The sequence below is a fragment of the Saccopteryx bilineata genome, chromosome 2 (assembly GCF_036850765.1).
Source record: "Saccopteryx bilineata isolate mSacBil1 chromosome 2, mSacBil1_pri_phased_curated, whole genome shotgun sequence".
Classification (NCBI taxonomy): domain Eukaryota; kingdom Metazoa; phylum Chordata; class Mammalia; order Chiroptera; family Emballonuridae; genus Saccopteryx; species Saccopteryx bilineata.
The window spans coordinates 229,355,031-229,364,683 of NC_089491.1; the positions used below are offsets into that span (position 1 = coordinate 229,355,031).

Consider the following 9,653-nt stretch of genomic DNA (forward strand, 5'->3'; position numbering starts at 1 on the left):
AAGATATAACTTATATACCATAAAACTCACTCTTTCAAAGTACACAATTCAGCGGTCTTTAGCATATTCTCAAAGCTGTGCAACCATCACCACTGTCTAATTCCAGAATATTTTCATCATCCTAAAAGAGAAACCTGTCCTCATCGGCAGGCACTTCCCATCTCCCCTCCCCCAGCCCTTGGCAACCACTGAACTGCTTTCTGTCTCTATGAACTTGCCTTTTTGTGGACATTTTGTTTTGTTTTTAAGCACACTGCTTTTATTTCCCTAGACCAGCTTTACACGGATCAATTGTCAAGGCCAGGGCAGGCCCAGTGGCTTGCAGGTGAGCGTGGGCAGCGCCCGTCTGCTGCCTATGCACAGGTTCGCTCCGGAAGGCCTGAGGTCCCACTTCCTGCACTGCCCCCTCCTCCTTCACTGGGGCAGCCCCAGGACGACTTTGCCCATGTTTTTGTTAGTCTCCAAGTACTTGTGAGCCTCTTGGATTTCAGTTACAGGGTAGTAGACTCTGCCCAGAACTGGCAATAGATATTGGGGGCCTTCTGTGGAGAAACGGGCAGAATTTGTTCCTTGAATGCTTTCACCGGCATTAGCTTCTACTGCTTGTCCCTAGATCTCAGTAGACTGGTGATCAGATTTCATTTAAAAAGTAGCTTTGAGCTTGACCAGTGGTGGTACAGTGGATAGAGCATCAACCTGGGGTGTTAAGACTTTAGGTTTGAGACCCCAAGATTGCCAGCTTAAGTGCAGACTCACCAGCTTGAGCACAGGGGTCTCTGGCTTGAGTGTGGGATCTTCAACATGACCCCATGGTCACTGGCTTAAGCCCATAGGTCACTGGCTTGAAGCCCAAGGTCGTTGGCTTGAGCCCTAGGTTACTGGCTTGAATAAAGGGGTCACTGGCTCAGCCGGAGCCACCCAGTCAAGGCACATTGAGAAGCTATCAATGAACAACTAAAGTGATTCAACTACAAGTTGATGCTTCTCGTCTCTCTCCCTTCTTGTCTCTATCTCTGTCCCTCCCTCCCTCTCTCTCAAAAAGAAAAAGGGGCCCTGGCTGGTTGGTTCAGCGGTAGAGCGTCGGCCTGGCGTGCGGGGGACCTGGGTTCGATTCCCGGCCAGGGCACATAGGAGAAGCGCCCATTTGCTTCTCCACCCCCCCCTCCTTCCTCTCTGTCTCTCTCTTCCCCTCCCGCAGCCAAGGCTCCATTGGAGCAAAGATGGCCCTGGCGCTGGGGATGGCTCCTTGGCCTCTGCCCCAGGCGCTAGAGTGGCTCTGGTCGCGGCAGAGCAACGCCCCTGAGCGGCAGAGCATCGCCCCCTGCTGGGCAGAGCATCACCCCTGGTGGGAGTGCCGGGTGGATCTCGGTCAGGCGCATGCGGGAGTCTGTCTGACTGTCTCTCCCCGTTTCCAGCTTCAGAAAAATACAAAAAAAAAAAAAAAGGCAATAAAGATATTAAAAAACAAAACAGTAGCTTTGAAAACAGAGGCACATTGACGTCAGCTCCTCTCATCAGATCATAGAGAGCCCAGTGCCCATAAGGAGCCAGGCAGTTGACATTTTTCTCCCAGCAGGCTCCTCCTATGCAGTCTAGAGTAAGGTTGACTTAAACGTCTTTGGTGAATTTCATTGCTGCTTCAAAAAACTCCTCTTCTTTGTAATAGAATCCAGCAGCTGCTCTGAGTTTTTCTGCCATTTGAAGCTTGTGCTGGGAGCCAGCTCTGACCAGAGGAATAGCTCCAGTTATCCAGGGGGGTTGGATGGTAGCTTGCCCCCCACACTTGATCCTGTATGGGTTAGCACAGAGTCTCTAGCCTGAACATTTCCTACTGAGAGCCAGGCCCTTGGCGCACCAGGTGGCATTGCATGGTCCTCCAATCCCTGCGGGCCCTAGGAGCAGAACCCAGATGCCCTGGAACTGTCTCACGGTGACCTGCTGATGACCTATCAGTTAGAATCTCATGGGCATTTCATATAAATGGAATATCCAGCTGGAGGCCATTTGTGACTGTCTTCTTTTGCCCAGCACACTGTCTTCAAGGTTCATCCAGGTTGTAGCATGTACACCTGCTTCATTCCTTTATGGGGCTGAATAGTGTTCCATTGTGTGGATACATCACACTTTGTTTATCTATTCCTCTCCTAATAAGCATTTGAGTTGTTTCCCCTTCTGTCAGTGCACTGAATCCTAGACTCCCGTTTATCAGAGGACAAGGTTGTCACGTGAATGCCCACTGTTTGAATTTTAAAAGAAGTGGAGATTGGGGGTAGAGGGACCGTGGTCACTCAGGCACAATGACAAAATTGTCTTCATCTGTGGTAACCATTGGGGACATTCATTCTGACAAGGTTTTCCATAGACATGGCAGGAGTAAACAAAATATTTGTATCTCCAAAGAATGTGTGACTTCAAGTGAAAAATCTTGAGCTGCAAATCCCATTCCATGGGTTTAAAAAATGCCACAGGATCAGGGGATTATCCTGAGCTTTCATGTTCTGCCAGTGAGAGGGAATGGAGTCTGTAGACTCCAGGCTCAATGGCAGCTGCATCCCCACTTCTGTGTGAGCAGTCCCTCGCTCTGTGAACACTGATTCAGACTCACGCATGTCAGAGGTTCAGCGTCACCTGTCCTTTTCCCACATTCCAAGCCATTCATTTCCTCACTGTCTCATTATGAGTTGGGGAACCATGAGATATTACTGAGCTGTCCATGTTCATGTTACAATATAAGACTCAAGATGTCCCTGTCTTCCCTTGAGTCAAATTCATTTAAAAATGAGGTCAGTAAAACATTCACCGGGTCGACATGATGCCCCTGAGCTCAGGTTTTCCTAAATGGTAGGGAAAGGGGGGAAATGCAGCTGCATGTGTTCTTCTCCCTTCATTTTACATCATTTTTTAAAAGATTTTATTTATTCATTATAGAGAGGGGAGAGAGAGAGAGAGAGAGAGAGAGAGAAGGGGGAAGGAGCAGGAAGCATCAACTCCCATATGTGCCTTGACCAGGCAAGCCCAGGGTTTTGAACCGGCAACCTCAGTGTTTCCAAGTTGACGCTTTATCCACTGCGCCACCACAGGTCAGGCTTACATCATTTTTAAATTATCACACCCACTAGAAAAGTGGAGAGTCTTCAGGTTGAGAGTTTTATCACTAAGACTCTGGCTTACACTAAGTGCCTACTCTGTGCCAGGGGGAGTGATGAGTTTCATGGGCTCTTGTCATCTCATTGAAGAGAGGGAAAAAAAAGATATAACCATTAAAAATTATCTTAATTTACCAAGGGCTGTGGGGAGGAGAGAATGAGGAATGACTGCTACTAGGTACAGAGCTTCTTTGAGGGAAATGTTCTTGAATTAGATAGCAGCAACAGTGGCAAATGAAAAAACCCCACTGAAGTGTTCATTTTAAAAGGGGACATATATTTTAAGGTATATGAATTGTATCTCAATAACATTTTAGAAATTGAAATATATAATAACAACAGATTGTCATATTACCGAGAGAGAGTAAAAAAAAAAACCCAAAAAACACCTAGGGCTAGGTTAGGAGATGAGATTTCTTTCGGACAGGAGTTTTGCTTCTGAGCAAAAACCGTAGTAAATTTTCCTGCATCACAGTCACTGCCCAAACTCGCCTCTGCCCTTCCCAGCCGTTCCTTCTGTGCGGCCTGACCCCAAGTCCCCAGCTTCCCCTGGTTCAGCGGACACAGCAGAGGACAGCAGAGTCCACAGGCTTCCAGGGAATTCTCTTAACCACTTTGCCCCCGAGAATGTGTTTAGGGAGAACGCAGCCTGGCTTGCAACGTGATCTGGAAATAGCTGCTGGCTGTGTTTTGTGCATTTTATCAAGTGTTTTTTAACTTTGTACTTAGCTGGGGCCATGAAGGACACAGTTTCAGAAGGTTGAAGTTAAATAAAAATTTTACATCAGAAAACATTCTATGAAAAGAAAAAATTGTGGGGATGTAAATGCTTTTAAATAAAATTCATATTATACCACCTTCTAAAAATAAATTAAAAAGAAAAAGCATTCAAGTGGGGCTGCCAAGCAGCAAGCAACCTGGCACCGTCCAGTAGTCTGGAGCCCTGGAGGGCAGCCTCACGCCTCAAGGTGGCACAGTGTGGGGCTGGATGATGGAGTGGTTGAGCCCAACCAACTGGTTGGCCCTGTAACCACGAGCATGTTAATTAACCTCTCTAAACCTCAGTTTCCCCATCTGTAAAATGAGGAGGATTTTGTCAACAGGTAACCTGTGGGGTTTTGAGATGATTAAATAAGTAAATAAATATAGAGTGCTTAAGTGAGTGCCTGGCAGGTGCTAACCCCTTGGTAAGTGGTGGCTGCTCTTGTTACAAATACTATAATTTGTGCTACCGCTCTCTGACTGTCCTTAAGGAGGGTAGGAGTCTGCCACATCTGATGACCTTCAAAGATGCTGGCAACCCGGCTGGGTATATTTGGATTGTCATTACATTTAAACATGTCACATTCTGAAATAAGACAGTGTAGTTAAGGATCACAGGTCCAGGGACACCCTTGGGGAACTCAATAATGATCCTATGATGAAACCAACAAACTAGTTTTTCACATTTCACCATTTTTCATCGTCTGTAGGCTTTAAGCTATTGAAGCTCAAGAGCGCACTTCTCTTAGGTTCTCAAAGGGTGGTACCAAATAGTATGTGTTAAGACAACAGTGGGGTACTTGTTTAAAACGGAAAATTCCCAGGCCCCATTCAGAACTGCTTTGCTGAGCCTCCAGGGAGAGAATCTGCATTTCAACACGTTCCTCACAACCTTGTTTGCATGCTAGCAGGAAGAACCTAGCACTGGATTTAAGAAATCTGAGCCTCTGCAGCCCATGTGCCCAAAGCTGGCAGGGCCAGGCACACAGCTGGTGCTTAAGATATTTTTTCTTAATAAATACAAAATTGATAGAAAAAATGTAAAAGCTAAACAAAAATCATGGATGGATGAATGGATGGATGGATGGATGGATGGATGGATGGATGATGGATGGATGAAGCAGCCACATATATCTGGTCTCTTTGCTCCTCCTCATCATGTTGCCCCCAAATGGGACATTTAATGGTAACATTTATGAGAGAATCTTTCCTTGGTGTAAAAACAATATATGATTGATGCTTAAAACTTTAGAAAACACAGAAAAGCATCAAGGAGGACACAAACAAAAATCACCTCTCACAGGTTACCACCACTGTTGGCATGTTTTGCATGGTTTTGTCTAGCCTTTTGTATTATGCATATAAATATGAGATTATTTAACAAAGTATTATCAGAGACTGAATACTCTTTTAAGTTGGCTTTTTTTTTTTTACTTGGAAATACATTGTGACAATTTTCTCAGCTCAGCAAATCCTTCCTCACCATAACTTAGAATGGCAGCTTAGTATTCCATCATAGATATTCTGTGATTTATTTAACCCCCATCCAATCATTGAACATTTAAACTCATATAGATTCAGATTCATGTGCCGACAGTGGACCTCTCTAGTTTTTAAGTTCCACAGCTGATTGCAATCAGTAGCAGGACTAATAGCTACTCCCCATGAAAGACTACTTCTAAAATGTTCTCAAAAACCTTTGGAGTTGGAATACAAATAAGGAAAATAAATTCCCATGCCTCAAGAATGTCAGCAAACCTGGATTACATGAACCCCATTGACTGAGGAGCACATGGCACTGCCATAGATCACGAGAGGAGAGAACACTTGTCTCGTCATCATCGGAAGTGAACAAGTTTGAACCAGTGACACTGTGACGGTGCCAACTTTGTCTCTGATGAACAGCCACTTTGAGAACTAGACAGCGACACTCTGTCTACTAGAATGACTCATCTTCATCATTTCTTTCCTTTTCATTGTTGCAACTAGTTGCCAAGACAAGACAGAAGGAGCCTACTGCTCCTCCAGGGCTTAGAGATAGAAGGAGTTCCTACCAATTTAAAGATTTCTACATTAAAGCAAGCCCAGAGTTTATAGAACTACATGCAATTTAGTTTGATTTTTTAAGATGAACACATATACCAATATTCTCCTTGAATAGAGCAAAGAAAAGGTGATTTTTTAAAGTCAAAAACTGGTACAGAGGGAATTTGGCAACAGCTCCTTAAAAGCAGTCATTCCTGGCAGCATCTATCACGATGTCTAACACGCAGCAAAGGGTTGTTAAATGTATTAATGCCCACATGAGCACATGAATGAATGAATTAGGGGATAGTTGTCTATCCCATTTCAAGTTGCACAATGTAGAGGGTCTAAACCAGGGGTCTCAAACTCGCGGCCCACGGGCCGCATGCAGCCCGCCAAACAATTTTGTGCGGCCCACAGACTAATCCACGAAGTTCAAAATATTTTGGATAAAATTAAGTAAGCCTAGGGGCCTACTTGTATTTTTCATTTCTCTAGCATCCTAGCTAGATATTAGCTTAGTTAACACCAGTTGTGATGCGAACTACAGTTTCTGGTCCTTTTGTGACACTGAATAAACTGCATGTACGATTGTGCTTGTTGTACTGGGTTTTTTTTTGTTTTCAACTGCAGTGAGAAAAGTGTTGCGTAACAGTTGCCTTTTGTAGACCTAGTGCGGCCCGCCGAACAGTTGTGATCTTGCTCTGTGACCCACATGCTGAGTTGAGTTTGAGACCCCTGGTCTAAACCATTCCGTTTTACTGCAAATATGCCCTTAGTCTCCAAAGATCACTCCGATAATAACTTCCTCATTGCTTGAAAACTCAAAATAGTGCTTGTACCCAGCCTTGCAATCCTATGCAAGGAATATGTCATAGTCCAGTCTTCCCCAGAAGGTACTCAGCAAAATGAAAGGCCTCAGTATTTGTCACCACTTTCTGGTCACCAGGGCCATCTGCAAGGTCACGCTAATTCACTGGCTACAGAAACTGTGGTGGGCTTTAAACTCAGGGGGTGGAAAAAGGCTCCTTTATGTACAAGTCACCTCACCTACTCTGTTCCAGCCTCCCTGCTCTGCTCGGAGGATTGCAACCACGGGACTGGCTGTCATACTGATCTATCGCCTTCCCTTAACTAACCTTCATCGCCCCAATCAAGGCACAGCTGAGTTACCAGGAACCTCAAAGCAAGCATCCCTCTCTCTGTTTCTTCACTGATAATAACAACATAACGACAGCTCTGTCCCGAAATTTCCTCAGTGATTTCTTGGCAGTACATCCCACTGTGAGGGGCATCACGCCGTGTGGGGCATTCCAAATCTGGCCCTCCACGTGCTGTCCCCTGTTCTGGGAGCATTCCCCTGCCCTGACTGCTGCAATTGCTTTTACTACAGCTAATAATTGTATTTTAAAATATGTATCATTTCCTTTTATTTTTTACCATGTAATTTTCTTTTTCATACCGAACTCCTATAAAGCCTCTACAAGGCTCACATTTTTATTTACATCAAATATACATCCCCCCCCCCACCCCTGCCTTTTTTTTTTTAAGTAAACAGTGTTTGAAGCTCACTTGTTATAGGGATATCCTGAGAGCTGATTGTTCTGACACTAGCAGTCTGTCTGACCAGGTCAAGTCCCAGGTGAGGAGACCCCCCCACCTCTGATGCTCCCTCCTGCATGCAGCACGGACCTGTGGAACCAGCTAGTCTAGACCAGAACCCTTTCCCTGCCTTCGGATGAGAGGGCGAAGCTTTGCTGTATATTCTGAGCCACAGCTCAAGAAGGAGATGAAAACCGGAATTAAAATCCAGTAGTCAAGAATGACCCAGGTTTGAGCTCATCTTGTCTCTTATGTGGAGGCACCAAATGTCCTGAGTTGGAGAGAAACAGCTTGGATTCACCTGCTGACTGGTGCCAGTGCCAGGCTAATTGCTCTACAGGTATCAGCTCAGGTGATCTGCACTGTCCCTGTCTCCATCTCAGTAAGGAGACTGAGGCACAGAGATTAGGGGCCTCACCTACACCCCACAGCTGATGAGTGACAGGGCTGGAATTCCAGCCGGGCTGCGGGGCTGCGGAGCCTGGCTCATCTCTGTAAGAACGATGGATAATGACCAAACCCAGCCGCAGACCCCCACGCAGAGGCTGTGGGACAAAGGAACTGTACCTGTCTGGGCCCCAAAACACAAGGAGCCTGGACTGCAGTATCTCTCAGAGGTCATTTTGTTTGTCAGCCATAAAATAATCTGATTCTCACCAGCTTGTGTGAGCACAAACTCGGAGATTTATATGGAGAAAGCTCCAGAAAGAAGTGCATGCCAAGGCCACAGGCTAAGTTTACAAGATGAGGCGTTGGCTCCCCCTTGTGTTGAGATAATCCTTCAGCAACCCGGTCTAGGCTGAGCATGAACAGTGACCTTGAGCTCTGAGGAGATGACAGCTTCAAGGTGAGCAGACCAGCAGGCGTAGAGAAGGGGAGTGAAGAGGCCAGTGCCTGGGTAGGTGACCAGTTCCCACAGTGCCAGGTCCTCCCCCGTCACCTTCCAGAACCTGGCTATCAATGCGGTAGACCCTCCTAATGCAGCTTTCTCTGAAGACTCAAAAAAAAAAAATCACTAAGCCCTTTGTTATGTATTTTATGCACTCTTTTCCTCTGTAACAGATGTTCCGAATCCCGAGGATAAATAGTTTAAAGTCATATGGTCACAGCAGCACTTTTTCTTGTGCAGAGTTTGGTCAGTCCCAGCCCAGGGGCCTCTGCTGATTGGCAGGACTGCCCTAAAACCCCCATTAACTGGCACTGCTACAAAGACCTGTGTAGAAAGCTGACAAAGTCATTTCTCTGTTCTTAAGGTTAAATGGAAAAATAAACTACCTGTGAAGTTTTCAATTGGGGCTGATGGCCTGTGGCCCAAGACAGGAAGTGGCTCTGCACTTTTACAGAGGATCAGGGAAGAACAGAAAACTGATGAATGTATTGATAATTTGTACTTTTTTTCCTTCAGTGTCATTAAATATTTTTGTGTCCATAAACACGGCTTACAAATCTCATTATACTGGCTGTACAATGTGCCGTTTTAAAAATCATTTTCTTATCCTCAGACATTTGTTTCCAATTTTCCGCTGCTTTAAACTGAGTGCAGTGAACATTTTGCACATTAACCTTCATCCAGATTCCTGAGTCAGAGGGGTTCCTCCTGGGTCAAAAGGAAAGTGACTTCATTTTTCAAAACATATGCAACTGAGGGTTCATGACACTACGCTGCTGTTCTCCACGCTGGCATATGGTACCGTGGTCGAGAAAACAAAACAGCAAGAAGTATTTGTTTTGAATTGAAAGTCAGCATAAAAGAAAAGAAAAATCAAGATTTGATGCCTGAGTTTTGCTACCACTGTAGTCCTGGCCTGTGGCTACAGTAAGTCCCTTTGACTCCATTGGCCTCAGCTATTAAAATAACTAACTTTTAAACAATTAAAGTTTCTACAGCAGGAAGGAGCTATAAAATCAAACTGCAAAGTCTTTTCCCTTCTTCTATGGGATAAAATTCTCTATTTCTCCAAGTTCTCTATTCTGCCAGCTGGTCCCTCATGGGTCTGGGACCCCAGCCTGTCACTGCAGTGTTTTGCCTGCAGTGAGATCCCAGCTGGTGCCCAAGACTTCCAGAGCTGGTGGAAAAGAGGTCTGACTGCAGAGGCATCAGACTTGGTGTTCCTCTGA

The 9,653-nt window shown here is 45.3% G+C and overlaps 1 pseudogene; it reads right to left on the reverse strand.

Moving 5' to 3' along the window:
* Window positions 1–414: 414 nt before the first annotated feature.
* On the reverse strand, window positions 415–1,865 carry LOC136322437 (quinone oxidoreductase PIG3 pseudogene; annotated as a pseudogene).
* Window positions 1,866–9,653: the final 7,788 nt, after the last annotated feature.